This window comes from Suricata suricatta, chromosome 10 (genome assembly GCF_006229205.1).
Source record: "Suricata suricatta isolate VVHF042 chromosome 10, meerkat_22Aug2017_6uvM2_HiC, whole genome shotgun sequence".
Classification (NCBI taxonomy): Eukaryota; Metazoa; Chordata; class Mammalia; order Carnivora; family Herpestidae; genus Suricata; species Suricata suricatta.
This window is the reverse complement of record NC_043709.1, coordinates 77,801,275-77,826,047: the sequence shown is the minus strand read 5'-3', so window position 1 is coordinate 77,826,047 and position 24,773 is coordinate 77,801,275.

Below are 24,773 nucleotides of genomic sequence, written 5' to 3'. Positions count from 1 at the left end.
CTGTATGCTGTGCAAGAGAAGTCAATAAATGCAAGGAAAGTCAAAGGCATAAAAAAACCCCGAAGAGATAATTGCTTAAGAAATGACAGCAGTATCGGCCTGAGCAGCAGCAGACAGACCACCCAGAGAGGCTGCCTTTTCGCGGGGGCTCCCCCCACCTACACCCAATTTGAGAAAAGAAATGATGACAGGCTAGTTAAGAGGCACAGCCTTCACCAATAAAAAGATTGTCAGCAGCTTTGCAGATGGGCTCAGAAAAGTCTCTTCGCCTATAAAACACTTAGCTCACCCAAACACCCCTGGTTTTCTACATCTTTATTAGGGTCATCAGTTAATGAGGAGCAGTGGGAGCCAGAAAAAATATGGTCTGCTGGGGATGTCTTATATCCATGCAGTTCTTTCCTAAAGCTCTTTCATTTGATCTTCTCAACAAATTGTAATGGAGCCAATGGAGTTATAATTATTCTATTTTGTTGATCAGTCATCAGCAGATATCTATTGTCTTTCCTGACTGGCTAATACCACACCATTACTATTAGGTAGTATTTACTAACTATGTGTTAGACACTGGGTTAGACACTAGAAATGGACCGTTCATTTGTCTTCACAAAACCACTTTGGAGTAGGTAATATTGTTCCTAATTTACAGACTAGAGGACTTAGTCTCAGAGAGTCCTAGCAACCTGTCCAAGAAGCACCAGGATTTAAGCCTGGGGCCTAGAATCTATGCTTTCCACATAGTCTTGATCTTATAATACAAGTCAATATTTCTGAATGTCTATCGCTTGAATTATTTTACACTCTTTTTTGTGTGTGTGGAATTTTTGGCACCAATCTAGTGTTAGACTGTTACCCTATGAGTTTATGCTAATTATTTCCACATTCATCTAACAGACATTTATTGAGCTCTTAATATGTTCCAGGCATTGTTATAGTCTTTGTTTTTCTTTTTTTCAATTTTTATTTAAATTCTAGTTAGTTAACATACAGTGCACTTCCACAGGTCATTTCTCCTGCTTGTGGACATAAGAATTTGTTCTCTAAGAACTTAGATCGATTTCTTGGGTGTTCGGAATGACTTGATATTTATCTAGTTGTGTTCAGGGTGGAGGCAAGCTTAGGGTCCACCTACTCTTTCGCCATCTTACCCCCTTCCTCTTCAATTTTCCTCAATTCATTATGCAAGGATGCTTTTCGCATTCCTATATATTTTCTTACGTATGTGAGTAGTAGGATAAGAGTAGAAATCATACTTAAAAGATTTTGACAAGAGGGTTAAAGTTTGTTTTAAGGCTTTTTCAAGCAATGTTTATTAAGCTTTACAGCCCCATCAATGTTTTTAATGTTTGCTTTTTGTTTTTTGTTTTTGAGAGAGAGAGACAGAGCACGAGCAGGGGAGGGGCAGAGAATAAGGGAGACACAGAATCTGAAGCAGGCTCCGGGCTCTGAGCTGTCAGCACAGGACCTGATGCAAGGCTCAAACTCATGAACCATGAGATCATGATCTGAGCTGAAGCTGGACACTTAACTGACTGAGCTACCCAGATGTCTTGGCCCTGAGAGGTTGAAAGTTTGAGAGACCTCCAATAAATATGCAAAATAATCAGGGCTTGGGGGAAAGCTCACTGCCCACGCTTCATAGTGCTCTGAAGAAGATACCTCTGCCTCAGTAACTCTAGTGACCTCTCTCTGCTCACGCACCCTTCCTTCCCCAGGTTTTTTGAGTTTGGGAGAAGGAAGTGAAAGTGCCTGGCTCAATCTCTTCTGTATTTGGTTTGGGACCTGGCTGCCTTCTGAGAGGGTGCTTCTGAGTTTGCTTTTTTCAAAGTGATGTCAGCTAGTGGAGCAGATTCTGTTCCTGTGTGTGTGGAGGTCTGCTAGTGCCCTGTACTCCCTGTGATGGGTAAGTATGCATATTCATGGTGACGTGTCAAGCTCATTAGGCTTCAAGCTGATGCTCATTCTCTAGTGAGTTCTTATGGTTAAAAAGGAGTCATTTCGATCTCTCATTCCTGCTTCTTTCTCTTAATTTCATCTGAACTTGGGACCATGGACCCATATCTTCTCTGGATCTGTAAAGGCTATATCAGAATTGTCTGTCAGTTTGGTGGTTTGCTCAGATCCCATAACACAGAGAATGCTCTGTTAATTTCCAGTACATACTATGTATCTCACATCCTTCAAAGGTGCCTGGTAAATATTTGTTGAAAAAATGGGCATCAGTTTTTCTGATTTGTACTATAAAGAGGTTAGATTAATTTCTCCAGGTCCAACTAGGACAGATGTATGCAATTTTTAATAAAATGCAAGAAGGACTAGTTCTTTTAGTCAAGACAGAGTAACAAGGACTAAATTGACTGACCTACTGATTTTTAAAAATAATGAACTGGACTTCATCAAAATTAAGAATGACTGCCATTTTAAAGACAATCAAGAGATTGAAAAAAATGGACCACAGACTAAAAGAAAATGTGTGCAAAGCACGTATCTGATAAAGGATTTATATTCAGAGTATGTAAAGAAGTTTCAACATCAACAATAAGAAAATGAAAAACCCAATAAAACGACGGGCAAAAAATATGAGTGGACACTTCACCAAAGAAAATACAAGATGGTAAAAAGCATATGAGAATATATTCAACATCATTTGGTCACTACTGGCTTTCTTTGGGTCTCCAGCTTGTGGATGATGTTCCTGAAATGTCTTCTATTTCACTGACTTAAATATGTACCCTTTCTCCTGATGATTAAAAATGAGGAAAATGTGTTTAAAAGATTTATATTAACTTGAACCATATTTGGGAATTTTCATGTCTTTACATAGGCCTGAGTCTGGTGTGCTAGTCCCTCTGCCTGAAGAATTTCCTTTAACATCTCTATAGAACGGGTCCCTTGTAATGAATGCTCTCAGCTTTTGTGATCTAAAAGAGAATTATGTCTATTTCTGAAAGATAATTCACTGAGTATAGAGTTGTAGGTTGATAACAAGTTTTTTTTTTTTCTGTCAGTGTTTTAAAGATGTCGCTCACTGTCTCCTTGTTCACCTTGCTTCTGATGAGAAATCTTCTGTCATCATTATCTTTGTTTTTCAATATAGAATGTATTTTTTCTCTCTGGCTGTTTTTAAAATTTTATCACTGGCTTTCAGCAGTTTGATCACAATGTGCCTTAGTGTAGTTTTCTTTATGCTTCTTGTGCTTGGCCCTTGTTGAGCTCTTTAAGTCTATGGGATTATATTTCCCATCAAATTTAGAACAAATTCAGCCATTATTTTTTAAAATTCCCCCTCCTCTTCCATCGGGACTCCAATTACATGTATTTCCGGTTAGCTGAGGTTATCCCCAGCTCACTGATACTTTGTTTCACTTTTAAATTCTTTTTTCTCTCTGAGTCTTTTTCAGTATAGTTTCTATTTCTATTGTCTTCAAGGTAAGCGATCTTTTTTAACTGTGGAAAAAAAATTTTTTAACGTATCCATGTCTCTGTATAACTTTTTGAGCATATGGAATTCAATTTCAATCATTTTAATGTTCTTGTTTATTAATTATAACATCTGTGTCAGCTCTAATTGGTTTTTCTCTCCTTGTTGAGGGTCATTTTTCCCTGCTTCTTCAGATGCCTGGTAGTTGTTTTTATTTTTTTAACTGTATTCTATTTTAAATGTTTATTTATTTATTTTGAGAGAGAGAACACAGTGCCAGCAAGGGAGGGGGAGAGAGAGATAGAGGGAGAGAGAATCCTAGCAATCTCTGCTTACAGCACAGAGCCTTATGCAGCGCTCAGTCTCATGAACTGTGAGGTTATGACCTGAGCCAAAATCAAGAGTCAGACGCTTAACTGACTGAGCCACTCAGGTGCTCCACACTGTATTCTATTTTAAATAAACTTTCCATTTAAGGACAGTTGCAGATTTACAGAAAAAGTGTGAAGATACTGCAGGGAGTTCTCTTATACCCCATGCCAAATTTACCCTACTATTAACATCTTACATAAGTTTGGCATATTTGTGATGATTGATGACCAATATTGATACATTATTATTAACTAAATCCATCTTTATTCATATTTCCTTATTTTTTACCCAATGTGTTTTCTGTCCCAGGATCCCATCCAGATGTCACATTACATTTAGCAGTGGTGTGTTCTTAGGCTCCTCTTGTGATAATTTCTGACTTCCCCTATTGCTAATGACTTTGATAGTGTTGAGAAGTATTGGTAAGGTATTTCATAGAATGGCCTTCAGTTGAGATTTGTCTGATTTTATTTTTAACATAATAAGGCTGGGGCTATGGCTCTTTGAGGGGAGAACTGCCATCCTCATCACATCACATCAAGGACACATATTACCAACATGACTTAGCACTGTTGACATTACCTTTGATCACCTGGCTGAGGTAGCATTTGTCAGATTTCTCCACTGTAAAGTTCTCTTTCCCCCTCCTCTCCATAATGCACTCTGTTGAAGGAAGTCACTAAGCACAGTCCATGTTTAAATAAGAGGAAAGCTGTGCTTTCCCACTCCTCAAGGGTGGAGTATCTACATAAATTGTTTGGAATTCTTCTGCATGGGAATAATTTTTGATTGGATGCCAGACATGTTGAATTTTACCTTTGTTCTCAAGCTTTGTTGTGGGATGTAGTTATGTTACTTGGAAACCATTTGATCCTTTTGGTTTTGCTTTTAAGAATTGTTAGGCGGGACCGGCATGCTGCTTAGCCTATGTCAAGTTATTCTCCACTCCTGAGGCAAGACCCTTCTGAGGACTCTAACTAATGCCTTATGAATTTTAAGATTTTTTTCTGTCTGGCTTGTGGAAACAAGCAATATTCCTGGGCCTAAGTGAGTACTGGATACTATTCCACTTAATCCTGTTTGGAGGAGTCTTTCCCTTGGCTTTGAGTTGTGTTCTTACATAAACGTGGTGATCAGTACACTGCAGAACACACACACAGGACCCTCTGCAGATCTTTTGAATTACTCTTCAAGCAGCACTTGCCTCTTCAGCACTCCATCCTGCTAACTCCAGCCATGTTTGTACCTTCAGACCCTCAGCTCTGTGTCCTCAACCCAGAGAATATACTGAACTCTGCTAGCGTTCTCTTTCCCTGCTCTGAGGCATATACACTCATTAGGGACACTAAGCCCAGGAAAATAATTGCATTCATTCATTTTCCAATTTTTTTGGATCATTGTCCTTCATTGCCTGATGCCCATACAATATTTAAAAAATATTGTTTCATATATTTAGTCCAGTATTTTTTTTTCAGGCAGGAGGATGAATCTGGTCTCTATTAGTCTATCTGGTCAGAAGTGGAAGTTTCCTCTGTCACTCTTGTCCTCTAACTTCCATTTTATGGAACCATGTGCCTCTGGTTTCTGCAGATTCTGACTAGTCCATCTCTTTCATATCTTCCTTTCTCATCTGACACCTTATTGGTCAGCTTTTCCATCCTATTAAGGAAATCTCTTCATTCAGTCATCCATTCATTCCTTCATTCAATTTACTGTTTTAAAGGCTTACCAGATGCTATCATCTTATTTGATTCTCACAATGTTCAGTTTGACTTCTTAAAATTTGTCCAGTCAGTAAATAGTGGAAGAGGGGTCTGAATTCTGACTTTATCACTCTGCCCATGTTCCTTTCATGGTGCATTATTATTTTCCTTCAGAATTTTTTTTAGCATATGCACTGCTTCTAGCCTTGAATTATAGTACTTTGGAAGTTGTCCTAGTTTCAGAAAACATGATCTTTATCCTCAAGTGTCTTAAAATTCAGGTAAAACAGCAAGCATGTGCTTAAAACAAATAGGTAATAGAATAAGGAGGTATAGGACCAAAGGTTAAATGGGGTGGCATCAAGGATCTTTATATTGTCTCTTAAGAGACCATAATAGGATAGAATAGTTGACTAGTGCCTTATGGATGGCATACAAGAGGAGCAAGATTTTGATGAATATTAAGAATTTGACTTGATTAGATATTCCTAATTAGTTTGCCAAGGTTCAGAAGTGTCCCATATTCCATAGAAGGATTAATGGTGTATCTGATATAAGTCCCATCATCTTCAGGGTGCCTGATGAGGACCAGAAATCATCCATTTATCCATTAGTATCAAATAGATACTGTGAAAAGATCATGAAGTCCTGGGATAAAGGGCAAATGAGCTACAGGAAAAGCAAATGAAGATTATAACCAGAACAGAGGGAGAGAGTTGAAGCATGTGACGAACAATTACGAAAAGGCTCAGTCAGGCGAAGGGTTCTGAGAGCGTGGGATGGCACCTCTCCAGGCACTGCACAAATATAACGTCTATTTGAAATACCATTTGTTCAAAAATGAAAAGGAAGAAAGGCAAGAAGTAAAAAAAAAAAAAAAAAAAGAAAGTAAAAAAAGAAAAAACCCTGAAGATGGTAGAGGATGTCTTTCAAATAAAAATAATAGTTTCTAAGTTCTTAAATGAATCATTTCCAGTCCAGGAAATCTTGTCTTTGTACTTCTCTGTGATTTTATGACATTAGTTTTTTGAGTAAAGGGGGAATAGTAAGTATTTGGTTTTTATTTCATTATATAAACCTATTTTACTGAAGTAGGACAATATTATGAAGTGTTAATTAAAATATCTGAGAATATGTGTTTGAGCAGAACAAGCTCTCCTTATCTTTTTTGCTAATTCCTCAGATTAGATCAAGATCCTTAAATTTTGATAATGGAAAGAAGAGCTGAACCAGAAGAAAGATAATAAGGTCCGTATTCAGATCTCTCAGCCAAACTTCCATCTTGTTAGGCCCTCCCCTCCTCCCAAAGTAACCTCCAGGGGTGGGAGTGGGCAAGGTTCATCGTGGCATGGGAGAGAAAAAGTGAAACAGCTACATGGTGTGTCTAAGGCACACAGACAGGCATCCTCTCAGAGTCATAGCAAATGATGACCCATGATGCTGAGACTGAAAGACCTGGAGAGTCTCATTGTCACTGTCATTGTCAGGGTGGTCAGGATTAGGGTATACACTCCACAGATGGCGAATCAGACATCTCAGTGGATGTGAAAATGGAGGAAGAGTAGTGAGGATTCAGTAATGTACAGGACTGGACAATAGATTCAATAATGCACGTATCCTCAAATGACAGATGCCTCTCCTTGCCCCACTCAAACCCCACTGATGGAACCTGGAGTGCCCCCAGGAACTTGGATGCCATTCTGGGGAGGAGTCACGAGGAAGATTCAAATTTACCAACACTAAGTCTTATATTACTAGATTTATTTGAAATTGATCAAAATTACATTCCCAGCACTGGGCGCTATGAGGATTCAAAGTAGATATCATATTGCTTTGCAAAAAAAAATATTAAGTTAGAGTTTTGCACATCTGATTACATGACTTAAAATTTTGTGCACTCTACCTCTACTCTGGGGAAGTCAATTAAGCTACCAGCTTGAAGAGATTAAGTAGAGAGATCCCTGGGTCATAATTCTAACTTTTCCATCAGTTCCTTACAGTATTTTGCCTCAATTTCTCTATTTGTAAAAGCAAATTTGGCATGTTTCCTCCTCATACACTAGTGGTACCTAGGGTGAGGACACCATGTGGTTTCAATTTTTCAGACTGCTGGTTCAGCTGTGTAAGTTTCACTGTCAGCCTTAAAGATAGGAGAGAATTTTAAGTAAGACTTTTCCTGGAGTTGGCATTCATTTTCCAAGTTTTTGCTTACTTGGTACCTTATAATATGGTAATGTATTCCTGTGACCTTGGGAATGATGTATATTCAAGGTAGAGGCTTATGTGGAAAAAAAAAGACTTTGGTTTTATTTTTTAGAAAATAACTTGATGCACTGCCTTGCCTTTGTAATATGAGTACTTTCAATGTGCTGAGTCGTCAGGGTTGAAAGATACTAAATTGGTTCACTTGGGCACCTGTTATTAAAAGCTATAAACGTCTAACATACATCAGATGCTTCAGTTGACTTGCTTAGGATTGGCCCCTAAATTGATGGGAAAAGATTTCCTTGTACAGAATGTTCCCTGCCTCCATTCAAGGAGGGAGGTGAGCCAGCGGGGCTGGCTGTTTATTTTTGAGCCTATGTAAAAGGAGCTCATGAGTAGATACCTCCCGCTGTAGACCAAGCCTGGGAAAGAGGTCATCTTTGTTGCAAGTGACTGAGGAATGGCCTCCCCCGCTGATGATTGGGGATATTTTTAGCTACAAACTGAAACTTTTCATTCTTGAAATTGTTTTCATTTCCACCCAAAGAGGCAAACTGCATGAGTTGGGGGAAAAAAAAAAACAAAATAAGAGACATAAGCACTAATAGGAGCCGTGTGTCGATGTAAAAAGAAACCCGATGAAATTGCTTCCCCTAGTGCTGACAACTCGGGCCTGGCACCGCAACGGTTCTAATAGCTGTAGGCTAAAAGAATCATTTCCATAGTGTAGCCATAATGATAATGTAAATTTCACTTAAGTATACATGATTACAGTAAATTGCACAGAATTGCAACAGACTTTGTGCTGTACTGTTTATGGAGCAATATAGATTTACCAAATGTTTTCCCCTAAATTCAATGGAAAGCAAAGTATTTTGATTCTAGGAGAGGATAAAGGTCTACAGCATTGTGTTAATGTGTTTTAACATTCTAATGCAGGTTTGCCACACATGTGCTGAGTGCTAATAATGAAGTGAGAGATGGGAGAGGTTCCACCACATTGACTAGCTTGCAGAGCCCCACTTTGAATGAAATGTTTTACGAAGTCTCTAGGAGTCCTCACTCACATATATGCTCACAGCAGACAGAAACTTCTCAAGACTCTCTTGGTTGAAGGACTACAAGAACAGACACACCTGAGTGCACCTGTTTGCTATGAACTCTTCTAACTCATGTGCATATCTCTTGAGGCACTTTCTTGTCCCGTCACATATTACTGTGGTTTGTGTACACGCTGAGTATTCATCTCCCTTTGTATGTTTCTAAAGAGCAAAAACTGTTTCTCCCACTGAGCTTGAGCTCAGCACCTTATACCTAGAAGGTCTTCATCACTATTTAAGTAGAGTAAGATATTCCTTATATTAAAAATACAGAAACACTTCTGGCATAAAATACTTAAATAACTACTAAAACTTTATTTGATTCTTACAACAGCAGAGCCACCTGTCATGTGTGGCAGAAAGGAGATGTCAGGGAATGTAATGTACTCTTGGAATGTTTTGACAGAGCCGGCAGAGAACTAACACCCAAAAAGAAAGGGGAAGAAACTAACTGAAATGATTACTACCCATTTACTCATTTACTCCTCACAGCAACTCTCTGAAGTAGATACATTAATTCTCTTTTTACACATGAGAGTATTGAAATTCAGAGAGGTCAAATACATTTCCCAACCTCATGCCCCTAAGATTTGACCCCATCTCTGTCTAAATCCCAGTCCCAAACCTCTTCTACCATGGTCCCCTGTTCCTGAAAGTAGAGGGATGTCCTAACTGTGCCCAAAGCCAGAACCAAGCTTCCATTTCCATTCTAATTGACTTTTCTTAAAATAATGAAGCCTTCTTGGAGTGCCTGGGTGGCTCAGCTAGTTAAGCCACTGATTCTTGATTTCGACTTAGGTCATGATCTCACGGTTCAGGTTCATGAGATCAAGTCCTGCATGGAGCTGCACACTAACAGCATGGAGCCTGCTTGGGAATTTGTCTCTCTCTCCTCCCCCACCCCCCCTTCTCTCCGTCCCTCCCTCCTCTGTTCATGCACACACACACACTCTCTCAAAATAAATAGACTTAAAAAACTAACCAAACCATCTTCAGAGAAAGAACTAAGGTACTGACAATAGTGTTTCAATTGAGAATCTAAGAAGAATCCTATTGACTTCTTTTCATCGTTGATGATTGACTCATATTATGGATGATTCCTGGGAGTCATGGCAATCTGTGCTCATAGCTGTTGACTCTTGCCCTTCCTTGTGTGTGCTCTGGGATACTTGCTACTTCTAGGTTGTGGTGCATAATAGCATTCGTTGGTGGTAAGTAGTGGTAGCAGATAGAAGTGCTGAAGCTAGGCAGACATTCTCATGTGGGTGTGATGAGACTGAACACTCAGGAGAAGTAGAAAATGGGGAAGGAGTATCATGTAGATTGTGTAGAGGGCTCTGCTGTAATAGAGAAAGCTGACTCCTTGGCCATGAGTTGTCTTAGAAAAAAAGAAAAAAAGAAAAAGAAGGAGAAACACAAAAAGAATGCTGCTTCACTCCCCACACATCCTGTGGCTCACCAATACGTACAGTAGCTAGCATGTTCGTTTCATTTTCCAGGTACGAAAGCAAAAGGCCTGTGTAATTATTTTGTAATTAGCTGGAAACTACAATGCCATAAGCAAATAGCTATAAGTATTTCTAGACCTTCCGGCTTGCTCAGTAATTAGACTTGGAGTTCTTAGGAGAATCTGGAATCTTTGAAAATGCTTTCCAATGGTATTTGTTATTGGTGCCTGGAATGCACTATGACTTTTGCAGCATTTGGGCTTTCAGGCAGCACTCCCCAGGTTTGTACAAGTATTGCCAACAACTAAGCCTGTAAGTTGTTGTAGCCAGAATAACTAACAGTAACACTACATACTGACTGAAAATAAGTACAAATTTGAGGTATGAAAATAGAATCCATATATTTTGTCTTCATTATCATGGCACTTCACTACCTCCTACATGGGTAGAGAACCAGCGGAAGTGATCACATGCAGGGACAAGGGAAAGGAGTTACGCCAGTCCGTCAATGGCATGGAACCCTATGTTCCTTGACGAACTCCCTCTAAAGCTTTCCATCACGTCATACTGAGGTTTTCAAGTGTGAGGCAATCATTTTGGAAAACGAGAGTATGATCATAAAATTAATTTATATTCAAATTCTGCCCAGAAACATTTTCAAGTATAAAAGCAATCTCTTATGCATCTTTGTGTGTATTCTTAGCTAACCATTTTAGGGTTCTTGCAATCCTGTGGTTTCTGCCTTTACTAACTTTTTGCATGTTGCTCAGCTGAGACTAGTTGCTCAATAAATAGTTTGGGAATGAACAAGGAAGGGAAGGAATGAGAAAGTCTGAAGAAATACTAGGATTTATAGTGGGAGACTGCTATGCTGAAAGTCAATAGCTTAAGCTTTTCTAATTTGCAAATGAGGACTAAAAGCTAAAAGCTTACTTGCAAAATTTATGAGATGACAAAAAAGAGGGGAAGTAATCTCTAAACCCATTTTGTGACAGTAAAGAATTAAGGAGGAATTCTTGAACTGCAATGGCATACCTGGTTACTTTTATTTAAAGATAGATTTCTTGTACACTGTATTAAATGTCTTAAAACATTTATTAGGAGCCTCATGTCCAAAACTTTGTGCTCATCAGAATTTAACATGTTGTAATTACATTCATACAACTTTTCAACTTTTTCAAGTGCTTATTATTTTTGGCCAATAAGTTACAGGCAAAAAGTTCTTAGCTTTGTGGTTCTCTTAGAGATCAAACCTGTCCCCTCTTTTCTCCACGGCAGCAATTCTCAAACTTTTTGATTTCAGGACACTTTAATACTCTTAAAAATTAATGAGGACCACACAGTGCTTCGATTTGATGTAGGTTATATAATTTCTAACATACTAGAAACTAAAACTAAAAAAGTTTAAAATATTTATTATTTGATTTCAAATAACAGTAAGAAGCCCCATTAACTATTAGTACAATTAGCATTTTTAATTAAAGATAATGTTTTAAAACAAAAAACATTAAAGAAAAGATTAACATTATTTTATAATATGGCAAATATGTTTAATTTTTGGCTTAATAGGGACACCTGGGTGGCTCAGTGGTTAAGCGTCTGACTTCGGCTAGGTCACGTTCCCATAGCTTGTGGGTTTGAGCCCTGCATCTGGCTCTGTGCTGACAGCTCAGAGCCTGGAGCCTCCTTCAGATTCTGTGTCTCCCTCTCTCTCTCTTGTCTCCCCTGCTTGTGCTCTCTCTCTCTCAAAAATAAATAAGTATTAAATTTTTTAAAAATTTTTGGCTTCACAGAAGATAGCTAGATTCTTATATTCGCTTCTGTATTCAATCTGCTGTGTAGATTGTTACGTTAAATATGAAGTTAGAAAAGTGCAAAGCATTTTACAAACTTTTCAGATAATTAGGGCCGTTCATTGATATTATATCCAAACTTGACAAGTGGTAATTTCTTAAAAGTTAGTGCTATACAGAATCCAGAGTGATTATCAATGAAAACATACTCTATTACATTAAAATCAGTTGTCAAATCTTGTGCTTTTTTACACATGCATGATCTTATATCATCACTTATTGGTCATTTATAGAAAATTGGTTTGTTGAGTTATGCAGATCTTCCAAATATTCATGCATTCTATTACATGATGTAAAAAAAATACATTCATTAATAACTTTGCCTATTTCATCCAAGAAGTTTTCAATTATAGGGAAGCTATAAATCTATCAGTGGTGGGAAAGTTCATTGGCAATAAAATGATCCATCGTTTTCCTTTTTGTGACAGTCTCACATGCTTTACTTCATTTTTGAAAGATTATCAACCAAATGCCCAAATCTGAAGTCATATTTTGTCTATAAATTGGTCTTTCAAGTAAAAATAGTGTTCTGTAAAGAAGAGCTAAAGATTCAGTTCATAATTTTTAAAAAAAAATCACAGAGGACCTTATCTTTGAGACAACTTTCATACTTTGATGAAATACTTTATGAATACATGCCTTTATGAATACTTCCCATTTCAACAAACATCACAAAGTCTTAGGAGTTGATTTAATAACATTTAAAATATTCATTGTTTCATTAATCACAGTCTTTTTTAAAAATTTTTAATGTTTTTATTTATTTTTGAGAGACAGAGCATGAGCAGGGGAGGGTCAGAAAAATAGGGAGACACAGAATCTGAAGCAGGCTCCAGGTTCTGAGCTAACTGTCAGCACAGAGCCCGACGCAGGGCTCAAACCCATGAACCGTGAGATCATGACCTGAGCCGAGGCCGGATGTTTAACCGACTGAGCCACCCAGGTGCCCCACATCAATCATATTTTTAAGTGAAACTGGCTTTTATCTTTTTAGCCAATGTGTGAAAGTGAACAACATAGCTACTTATACAGTTTGATGTCATTGCACAAGCAGTTTATCATTCCCTTTGCAATATTAGTGCAAATGTCAACCTGGTGAAAAAGCATATCATCATTTAGTATTATCATAAGATTAGGGTTTTTTTTTTTTTGATAGAGAGAGAGGGAGAGAGAGAGCATTCACACGTGAGGAAGGGGTTGGTGAGGGGCAGAGGGAAAAAGAGAGTCTTTTTAAAAAATTTTTAACATTAATTTTTGAGAGATAGGGCATGAGAAGGGGAGGGGCAGAGAGAGAGAAAGACCCAGAACCTGAAGCAGGTTCCAGGCTCTGAGCTGTCAGCACAGAGCCTGATGTGGGGCGTGAACCCATGAACTGTGAGATCATGACCTGAGCTGAAGCCAGATGTTCAGTTGACTGAGCCACCCAAGTGCCCTGAGAGGGAGAGAGAGAGAGAGAGAGAGAGAGAGAGAGAGAGAGAGAGAGAGAGAATCTTAAGCAGACTTAATACTCAGCTCAGTGCAGAGCCAGAAGTAGGGCTCCATCCCACAACCCTGGAGTCACGACTTGAGCCAAAATCAAGAGTTGGATGTTCAACTGAGCCACCTAGGCACCCATTAAGGTTGGTTTTTAACTTTTAGAACCCTGAGAGGATCTTGGGACCCTCAGAGGACCCAGACTTTACCTTGAGAATAGCTGTTCTACAATAATTAAATATTAAAATGGAACTGAGTTTTGTTTACCAAATACATTTTCAGTATGTATTCTGTGAAGATAGACTGTGGTCAATCGAAGACAAATATGTGATGCTTTTTTTTTTTTCAGGGAACTGGACACTTGAGAAGTAGCTCCGTTGAGCTGTATACTTTAAAGCCATATTGTCTTAAAAAAGCATCATTACTCTCTTGAAAAAATGTTTCTTGATTTAATGGATTTATACAAATGAAAAACAATGAGGTGCACCAAATATTTAATGAATGTGGTTTTTGAGATGCTCATGGTTGTGATGACGAGACAGACAACCCCAATCTAGGTAAAACCATGTGGAAAATGTTGAAGGAGAGGCCCGTACAAGATACATAGGCCTTTGGGGAGAAAAATTGTCAGTGGGATCTGGGTCAACTGACCTTGTACAGTGATTCTTCCCAAAGGTGAGAAGGGATGCCTCTGGCCATCCACCATTTGCTATATCCCTATCCCAGAATATCTTAAGTTATCTCTCCTGGCTGCACCAATTGCCCTCATCACTCCCCACCTCCCACCTCATGTTTTAGTCATTGTTCATTCTTTGTCTTTCTCAGTAACTTGATCCTATACACATACATACACCAGACAAAATAAGTGGAAAGGAGCTTCCAAAACTATATTAAACTCCATTACAACCTTTCAACACAGTCATCTTAGAAAATATTTCCTTCTCTCTATTCTTCTAATACACTGAATAGCTGTGGGGCAGTGGGACATGGTTATTAACTTCAATAGCAAAAGAAAGGTCACCATTTGATTCTTTCCATTACAATGTTTTAAAAATAAAGACATATTGATTTCACATGGCAGAAGATTAACTAAATATTGAAAGACTTTTCATGTCAAGTTGTGGGGATTCATTTGGTTTTTATAGAATTCTATGGCTCCTGTCTTTATTAATTTCTTATATTTTGCCGCCTTCCTGGTAAAGGCAGGTAACTGTTTGGAAAAAAAACTATGGATCAATTACAGTAACAAATACATGTACAAAATATGTATATATAACACACACATATACAAAAATGTATAGATCTATGTACAATACATATATGAATGACAAGATGAATGTCAATGTGAAGTATAAAGTATCAACAAAATTGATACTCTGTTGATGATTTTCGTGGATAGGGGCTTTATATTTGGCTTACTCTAGAAAGACATCAGTATCACAAAGTCATCACTATATCTGGGCAATGTTGTTTCCAGGTTCCCCCCCAAAATTGATTGTTTAAAGAAACTCGAATGTTCTTTACTTCAAAGGGATTGTTTCTGGCTAGTTTTGAGATATACATGGGTGGGGAAATTCCTTGTTTTTTCTTTCCAGCCTCCATTCTGAATAAGAGACATCTAGGATTCTGTTATACTAGCCAGTGCTTTGTATCTTGAATCAACAAAAAATTTTATAATAGAGGCAGATAGTGGACAGATGAGATGCTTACTGTAATAATATGAGCTAATCTTTTTTTCTCCTTCTTTATACATTTATATTCCCCACCCAACTCCCTTTCTCAGGGGACAGGTCACGATCATTCACAGAAAAACAAGACTTTGTTGAGTTTGGCTTATTCTGCTATTTAGAAGGTGCGACAATTTTATTCCTAAAATGAAAGAGACAGACTTTGTAAGCCAGAACACACAAGGGAAATCCACTTTCCTTGAAAAGTCTGGCATCTTTTTAACCTGGCACTTAAGGCAGTTCTACAAAAGGTCTACTTTCCATTTCCACACAGTGTCAGGAAATTTAAAGCAAGTCCAAATGCATAGCTGCATAGCGTGGACCTGGGGTCATCAAGAAATGAAGAGTGTCCATTTGACTTGTCCACTGTCTAGATGTCCTTAGGAACTTCCTCTGCTTACCTGGCACTTACTTCTTCTGCTTTAGATCTGGCACAAAGATACTATATAATTCTGAGACAACCCCAGCACAAACTATTGGTCTTTATTTTTGTATAATAACTCGAGACAAATGGCTGATTCCTCGTGTCTACAAATACCCCTACCATGTTTTCCCCCTAGAAAATTAGATTACTTATTTTTCAATATGGCACTGCTGTGGGGTTTCCTCCAACTTTATTTGGTAGATTATTATTATATATTCAAATAGGGAGAGATAGACGCTAATATTTTACCTTACATTTTTATAGCACTTTAAAGATTGTTGAAATATTCTCAACACATTCATTAAATCATAAGAAATTTTTCAAAATATCATTAAGAATATTACCTGGAAGGACCCTGAAAATGTTGGTGATATTTGATAAAACAACATCTCTATATATCTCATCACATATCTTTGTATCTTAGCCTGGGAAACATATTCCAGACAGTTTATTAGCAAGATGTACAAAATAGTGTATACAAAGATCCCTCATTCAAAGCCATAAAAGGTAAGATATCAATAGCAAGCATACATTAAATGGCTGTTACTTAAATGTTTTGAGACTATGATCAAGGTCAAAATATCAAATGTGAAAACAAAATAAGCCCAGTAGGCATTTGTACTGAAAGGCTGTGAATGTTTGTTGTATAACTGAGGCAATTATTCTTTTTAGCATCCTTTTGCAGGGCTAGCAAAACCCAGCCAAGGCTCAAATTTCAAATTGTTTCTTATTAAAACTTCAATCTGTGCAGACATTTGATTGTGATAGCATCAAAGTGACACCAATGCAATGAGTTGAAAAGTGAGCATTCCGTGCCAGGCAACTGGTTTGATGGACGTTCCTTAAGTGAATTGAGTGACTTGGCTTGTTGTTTGGCCAACTTCTTTTTCATGTAGACACAGCCTAAGAGAAAAATAGCTCTACTTATTTCCTTTGGCACTTATCAGGCAAATGGGTTCCTGTAGTCAAGTTGTTCTCCAGTAATAGAACAGCTAATAAATCTAACCTGAAGACTCTTCTCGGGATACCAATTATTCCCGAGTGTTTGAATCTTGTTTTTACCCATTCAGTTTATAGCAAACCTGGTTTTCCTCCCATTCATAAATCCCTACTGTTCTTGGCTGTATATGGATAGCATTTGGTGCTCTCTAAAACTTTAGAGTCTTGAAAAATAAAATATAATTTCAAGGAACTAAACATTCACTGTCCTAATGATTTGACCAACTGCTTTTTAGCTGTCATTCACTCTAACCCTTCACCGTCTAGGAAAGAATTCTCAGTTTTCCTGATCAACTCATTAACCAGTCAGATTCATGTAGAAGCCAACTTTTGGTTCTAAACAGGAGTCATAAAAAAGTAACCTTCCTTTTATCTTTATTTGCCCAAAGAAAAATGGCAAACTCAGACTGCACAAAGCTAATCTTATTGGAGTGTTATTATATATATATATAATGTGTATATATATATATATATATATATATATATATATATATTAGTTTTTAAGAGTTCTGAGAAGTAAACATTGCACTTGTAAGGCCATGTGCTTTCACTGTAACCACTGTCCTATAGAACTGTAGCATCACAATGATAACATTATAGAACATTCTATTGACATAATGATTCTACATACCAACAATTCTCTTTATCCTTACATTAGAAAAGAATTCCATATGTGAGCCTACCAGTTATTTCAATGGAAAGGCCAAGTGGTTTGGATAAAACAAGATCTTAGTTGAACCTTTGCCTTAAACTGAAATTGAACCTGAATCTTGTTTAAGGTTCAAAAAGTTGAGTTAACTTTTTCCCCTTTATTTTAATTTTTGTGCATCTCTGCACTTCCTGATTTTGGTTGGGAGTAGAAACCAAAATACCGCAAGAAAAGCTATTCTTGTTGCATTTCCAGCCTTTCAAAGCCAAAAAGCACTGGAAATCTCATGAAGAAAACAGTTCCCACCTAATTTCTAGCCCCAAAAGGTTCAGATAAGTTTGAATAAACTTTGGATAATGTTGCATCTGTTATTTGGAGAATATCTAATACAGACAGTGATAAAAAGCTTAAAGATGGTAGAAAGAGGGAAGGAACCAAGATCACAATAAACTGGAATTTTCTTCAAATTAAACTAAGGACACTATCATTAAGCAAACCAGACTTTTGTTTGCTTCGTGGCAAAAAAAAAGCCATGAATATTATATTTTGGCAAAAGAATATTATAAATTTTGGATGAAAATTCTGAACTCAGCTTCCTAACTTCTTAAGTGCTGCCATTCACAAAATACTCTTCAAATTTAGATTATCTTTAAAGTATTTAAAACACAATCACCAAAGCCATTTTAAAATAATTTCACTCGTTACCACATCAAGAATCTGTGGAAATAAATCATAATGTATAATTACAATGTTTCTGGAGCTCACTTGTGTAACTGTCTATTGGTTCATTCAGTTCTGTTGGATATCCACAAGTATTGATTGAAACTTACTATGTGTGAGATGCCACATGCGTGATGATGTGTGGTGATGTGTGGTGATGTGTGATGATCCCATATGTGTGAGATGCCATGAAAAGTGCTGAAAAGCTGATGATGCTCAAGCACTCAAGACTCCAGTGGGAGAAGACAGGCATGTGAACTAGTGGGAACCAGCAGACTTTGCTAAGGGCTCTGATAGGGATAGGCATGGAGGCTTTGGAGAACTTGTAATGAGGTCCCTAACCCAGCCTGGGAACTCCTGTACAGACTCAAGAAGGAACTCACAGGGAGGATGTAGTGAAGGGGATGTAAAACCCCTACTCTGGCTCAACATCTTTTCCTCATTCTCTTACTTTTCCACAGAAAACTTGTCAGAATCAGGACTTGGTGGGCAGCACTAGAGGCCAAAGAATGACAGGATTTTGAAGGCAAAACAGAGACTTGAAATTCTGGTCAAAGCTTGGGACAAGCAAATGTCAGGCTGGGAAGATGGAGAAACACAATGTCAAGAGCATCCGGTAACAGACAGCAACAGGCAATAGGGCAGATGCTGGGGACATGAGCAAGGCCTGAGCTAAGGAAGATGAACCTAGGGACAGGGGTCCAGCTTCCCTTTGGATTCCGCAGAAACAAGACTGCTATTGTGATTATTGATTCTACTATTTAATGTAGTTTGGTGTTATACAAAACCGCAAGATTTGAAGTCAAACAGACAGAATTTTAATTCCTGGCTCCACATCTTATAAGTTCTGTGGCTTTGGATAATTTATTTAACTTCACTTAGCCTCTGTGAGATGGGGATGATGATATCCTGTCCTAGAGTTAACGCAGGAATCCAGTGGGACTGTCACGTGCATGGGCCTGCCATGCTTTCCAGGACATAGCCATGCTGGTAAATGGTTCCTGTCTTTCTCTCCAGCTTCAGGGCTCACCCATTTCACCCCTGACAAAATCTCCCTTTGAGCAGGAGCATGCCCGGCTTGCCTAATCTCTAGCTCTCTCTCCTTAGAAACAGCATTTTCTCTCCCTTTGCACTGCGGCATTTGCTCTTGGGGACTCATGGTTGTTTCTATTCCCTGAAACACCATTTTAGAATGGAGGAAACAGGCTCAGACAGGTTAAGCAATGTGACCAAGGGTGCAGCTGATAAATTACAGTGTTAGCTTTAGATCGGAGCCTGTGTGAATCCAATGTCTGGGGTTCTTTCCAGTCATCCTCTCCTGTGTCTGCACAACACGTAAGAGGTATACATACTGGGTAATTGATTTTGTAGTGTGGTGTTTGTACAGCAAACCAGACTCCAGCAACAATCACACTGAGAGGTCCCATTTTGGTAGAGGCCTCCATACATTTCCTTATTCTACCAATGAAGTGAAAACTGGATAAAGAAAATCTTTATAATTTTTACTAAAAGCTGGGAGGGCTTGAGAACTAAGATATCCCTTTCTCATTTATCCAGGCAAGTGAGTACTTCATTCTTTGAAGATAAATGCATATCTATTTAAAGATACTCTATATAAGCTGGTTTGGGTATTAAAAATATGCAAGGCAAATAATCCAAGAGTCAGTGTTCTTGCCAAAGAAAAGAAGTAAAAAAAGGCTTCACCCTGAATACAGAAAGCTCATATGTTGGCCACCAGGGAAGATCTGAAATTTAAGTCTGTCTGAATTCATTGCATGAATTTGCCATTTTGCTCTGGATTTCTCAGCTTATTTATAAACAGGGAGAGAGTTCATCATCAATAGCACCATGGTTTGCCATGTTCTCATAGTAGATGGGTACTTTGTCCAAGAAAAAACATTTTAATTCTCTATGATTTTGTGGCTTAGAGTTTGCCACAACAGACATATTCCTAAACAAATTGTATGACATATATCTTTATATATTGCCACTGCCCAGATTTCTTAAATGAACTTTCTCTTGTGAGAAGGCTCATTCACTCTTACTTAAGGAAAACTTTGAAGTAAAGACACACTCATAGCTGTCTCTTTGCCAGAAACTGCAGTGTCAGGTTTCTCCAGGGGGTGGATGACCACAGAGGCCACTCACCAGTGTAAATTAAGGTACTCATCTATAGCTGGTGTTTGAGGTTGAGCCATATACAAATAGAATTAGGGCCAGCCTTTACCAAGATGACTCAAGAGAAATGGCCTGAGTTCTACAGTAGGCAGGGACTCTCATCTACAGTGGCTTTTCTTGGTTTTGTGGCATCCCAAGCAGAGTGTTTTGTGGGCAGAGGGGAGATGGTGAAAGAATTAGGGGAGGAAATTGATCTTCGTTTGCAGGAGTCCCAGAGCTCCATAGTCTTTTCTTACATTACGTTGGCCTATTCTGACCTGACCTAAAACAACGATTTCCTCCATTTCATGGGAACATTTAGAAAGAACAATAATAAAAGATACCTGTGGTACAGGTTGAGTGTGTCTCTTCAAAGTTCATACATTTAAGTCTTAGGCCTCAGCACCCCAGAATGGGACCTTATTTTGAGAACGAGTCTTTACAGAAGTAATTAAGTTGAAGTAAGTTCGTTAAGGTAGACCTTAATCGAACATGCCTGTTATCCTTATAAAAAGGAGAAAATTGGACATAGAAATATATAGGGTGAGGAAATAGAGGCTTAGAAAAGCTAAGTAATTACCCAAGCCACTGGGTGGCTCAGTCAGTTAAGCGTCCAACTCTTGGTTTCCACTCAGGTCATGATCTCACAGTCATGAGATCAAGCCCCCAGTTGGGTCCATGCTCAGCATGGAGCGTGCTAAGATTCTTCTCCCCACCCCACCCCCCCGCCACCTCTCTCTGCCCCTCCTCTGCACATGTGTGCACTCTCTCAAAAAAAAATATGCAGAAGGAAGACAATGTGAAGACAGAGAAAATGGCCATCTGCAAGCTGAAGAGAGTTATGACCATTCTTCCTCACAGCCTTTAGAAGGAACCAGTTCCTCGGACAGCTTGATCTTGGTCTTCTAGCCTCTAGAACTGTGAGTCAATAAATTTCTATTGTTTAAGCCATCCAGTTTATGATATTTTGTTATGGCAGCCCTAATGAAGGCAGTTATCATTTGGTGCACACTTATTATAAGTCAAGTACGGTCTTATCTGCTTTGCACATATTAGCTTATTTAATTTTCATAAAAACCTATTAAGTTTTTATTATTTATTAATAATAAATAACTTATTATTTATCATTCATTTATTATTAATAAAATCTATTAGGCAAGTGGTTACTAACCATATTTATAGGGTGAGGAAATAGAGGCTTAGAAAAGCTAAGTAATTACCCCAGGTCACATCTTGGAAGTGTAGAACCAGGATGTTCCACAAAGTAGAAGATTTCTCAAACTCATGTGATTTCCACCATGCCATGCCCTTCATAAGGGCAAAAGACTGAACCTAGATTATATCAAAATTATCTTACATATCACATAATTTGCTTATCATGGAATTTGGTGCTAAATTCTGAGGATAGTTCTTGTAACCATGATTTCTTTGAATTGGAAGTCTGGGAAAGCATCCCAAATTTATTTCTGAGTTGATACTTAGCAACACAGGTATGATGAAATTAAGGGAACTACACTAAAAGAGTTCTGTTTTTAAGGTTTGTTGTTGTTTTGCCAGACCTCTTTACATGCCATATAATTGCTATCCTCCTCAAAGAAAAAAATAGTATATAATACTCTTTTCTTAAGTTTCATTGCAGGTATTTGGTGATTAGTCCTTTTGAATCGTTGATTTGCAATTGTATTGATGACAGTGAATACAATGATTTAATTAGTTTGAATTTGTTTGCCTACTTTTATGTGATTTTATGAAATCACATTCTTTTACTGAATACAGTTAAATTTGTCTTTGTAGATCTAATAATACTCTTTACATTTATTTAATCTAATATATACATATGGTTAAAATAAGTGGCACTTATTTAGTTGTTTGGCTTTATTCTTAACATTATATCTTATGTCTCCTGTTTCTTATACTTTCTTATTTTTGTTGTTGTTGTGCCATAGTTTTTCCTTCTAGTGGTTTGAAAATGACGTATCACATTTCTACTATTTTACAGATGCACTCAGCATTTAATAAAAATGTTTTTTTTGAGAATTCTGAAAGAGCCTAATCCTTTATCCCTTTTCTTCTGTATGTTGGACTCACTGAGAAATAGACATAGCATCATTCTGCTAGGAATTAAAACATAGTATTTACCTCAAGGCTGGTAAAACTGGATTAGAGAAGGAGCTGAGTCTGAGGCTGAAACAAAGCTTCCTATTCCTTCCCCACAAATGGAATATTCCAACCGGTAAGAAGAGGAACAGGGCTCAAGAAGCTTCCCTCCATGTGCCAGCCTATGGCCACAGGAAACAGAGAAGTCAGGAGAAACCTGTGCCAGGACAAACTCAAAGAGAGAGGAGAGGCAGCAAGAGCAAGAGATAGAGTAGGAACACACAAAGACTCAGCCATAAGCACACTGAACCATCAGTGACCTCCACACAGCCTTATGAATCAATCTTCTTGGCTGTTTTAAAACCTTTGCAGGCCTTGGCAACTTTTATTTAAGAGGCCCCTATATGCCAAATCAAATGGATTTAAGCATATTCACATTATTCTATATATTTTTTTCTTTGTAACTTTTTAAAAGTTTATTTATTCATCTTGAGAGAGAGAGAGAGAGCGAGGGAACATGAGAGTGGGGGAGGAGCAGAAAGAGAGGGAGACAGATAATCCTAAGTAGGGTCTGTGCTGTCAGCCTGGATCTGGGCATGGGGTTCAATCATACAGAGCATGAGATCATGACCTGAGCCAAAATCAAGAGTCAAATGCTTAACTTACTGAACTATGCAGGCAACCCCCTTATAATTTTTGAATGACTTTTTTGTGACTTTGATTTTGAAAGTATTTAGCCCTGAATAAATCTTAATTAATGCTCAGCTATGATGTCTTGGCAATCATTATGCTGAGTCAGCTATTTCAATTAGGTGAAACAAATTAATTTATAAATTATTTACAGAAGTAATTATTTTTTGAATACCATATTTAACAATTAATAAAGTTAATATATGGTATGTTGTTAGGAATATGATTACACATTTGTTAAAGTCTCAATTTTTCAGTTTTCCTTTTTTGGAAAAAAGTAATTTTGTTTTCCAGTTCCAACATATTTATGGGTTCTAGATAGTGGGCCTATGATTCCTAATTATACATAGTTCTGTGGGGAGAAGTTGGGTCAGGATTTTAAATGATACAATGTTTTCTAGAAACTTCTAGAACATTTCTACAACAGTTTCCTTAGAGCTTCTCTGAGAGGATAAACATTTCTAGTTGAGGGACTGAGGATGGGATATTTGAAGAGGCAGAGAGCTTCCAGTAATATTATTTTTTCTATTATGTCTTGATTTGATCAGCATCTATATTATACCACATATAGAACAAAAATATTATGTATTGTGCTTTTACTTTGAGAATTCTCATGTTGAAATCACTTTTGATTTTCAAATAAAATGCTGTTTTTATTTTTATGTTATGTATCGCCAATTATTTAGATTTAATGTTGTTATTCTGAGCAGTAAATGGATAAAGAAAATGTGGTGCACACACACACACACACACACACACACACAAATATTATTCAGCTTTAAAAAAGAATGAAATCCTGCCATTTCTGACAATATGGACAAAACTGGAAGACATAATGCTAAATGAAATAAGTCAGACACATAAAGACAAATATTGCAAGATCTCACTTACATGTGGAATTTTATTTTTAAGTCAAACTCCTACTAATAAAATCTAGAATAGTGGTTACCTGAAGCTGGGGTATGAGGGGAAAAAGGCAAGAAAAAGAAAGAGAGAAAGAAAGTAGAGTGGTGGTTGCCTAGGGCTGGATGAAGCGAGTCATAGGAAATTATTGTTTAAGGGGAACAGAGTTTCATTTTTGCAAAATGAGAAGAGTTCTGGAGATGAACGATGCAGATGGTTATACAAGAGTATGAATGAACTTTATATCATTGACTATACACCTAAAATGGTTAAGAGTAAATTTTATGGTATATATATTTTACCTCAATAAAAAACAAAAAAATAATGTGTTGTTTTATATATAGTTATACACACACACACACACACACACACACACACAAACCACTACATATATGTTTTTTGACGGATTTAGTTTGGTAATATTTCATTTAGAACTTGCAGATATGTTTATGAATGAAATTGACCAGTATTTTATCTTTTCTTGCAATCCTCTTGTAGAACTGTGATATTAAAAATAGGACTTACAGGCTGCCTGGGTGGCTCAGTCGGTTGAGTGTCCCACTTTGGCTCAGGTCATGATCTCACGGTTTGTGGGTTCAAGCCCCACGTTGGGCTCTGTGCTGGCAGCTTGGAGCCTGGAGCCTGCTTCAGATTCTGTGTCTTCCTCTCTCTACTCCACCCCCACTCATACTCTGTCTTCTCTCTAAAATAAATTAAAAACAAATAGGACTTACATAAAAAAATAATTTTAAGCTTTATATATGAAAAAAAGATTTGCTGAATATTTTGCTTTTTAAACTACACTTACTTTTGGATTCACTTTTTGTTGAGT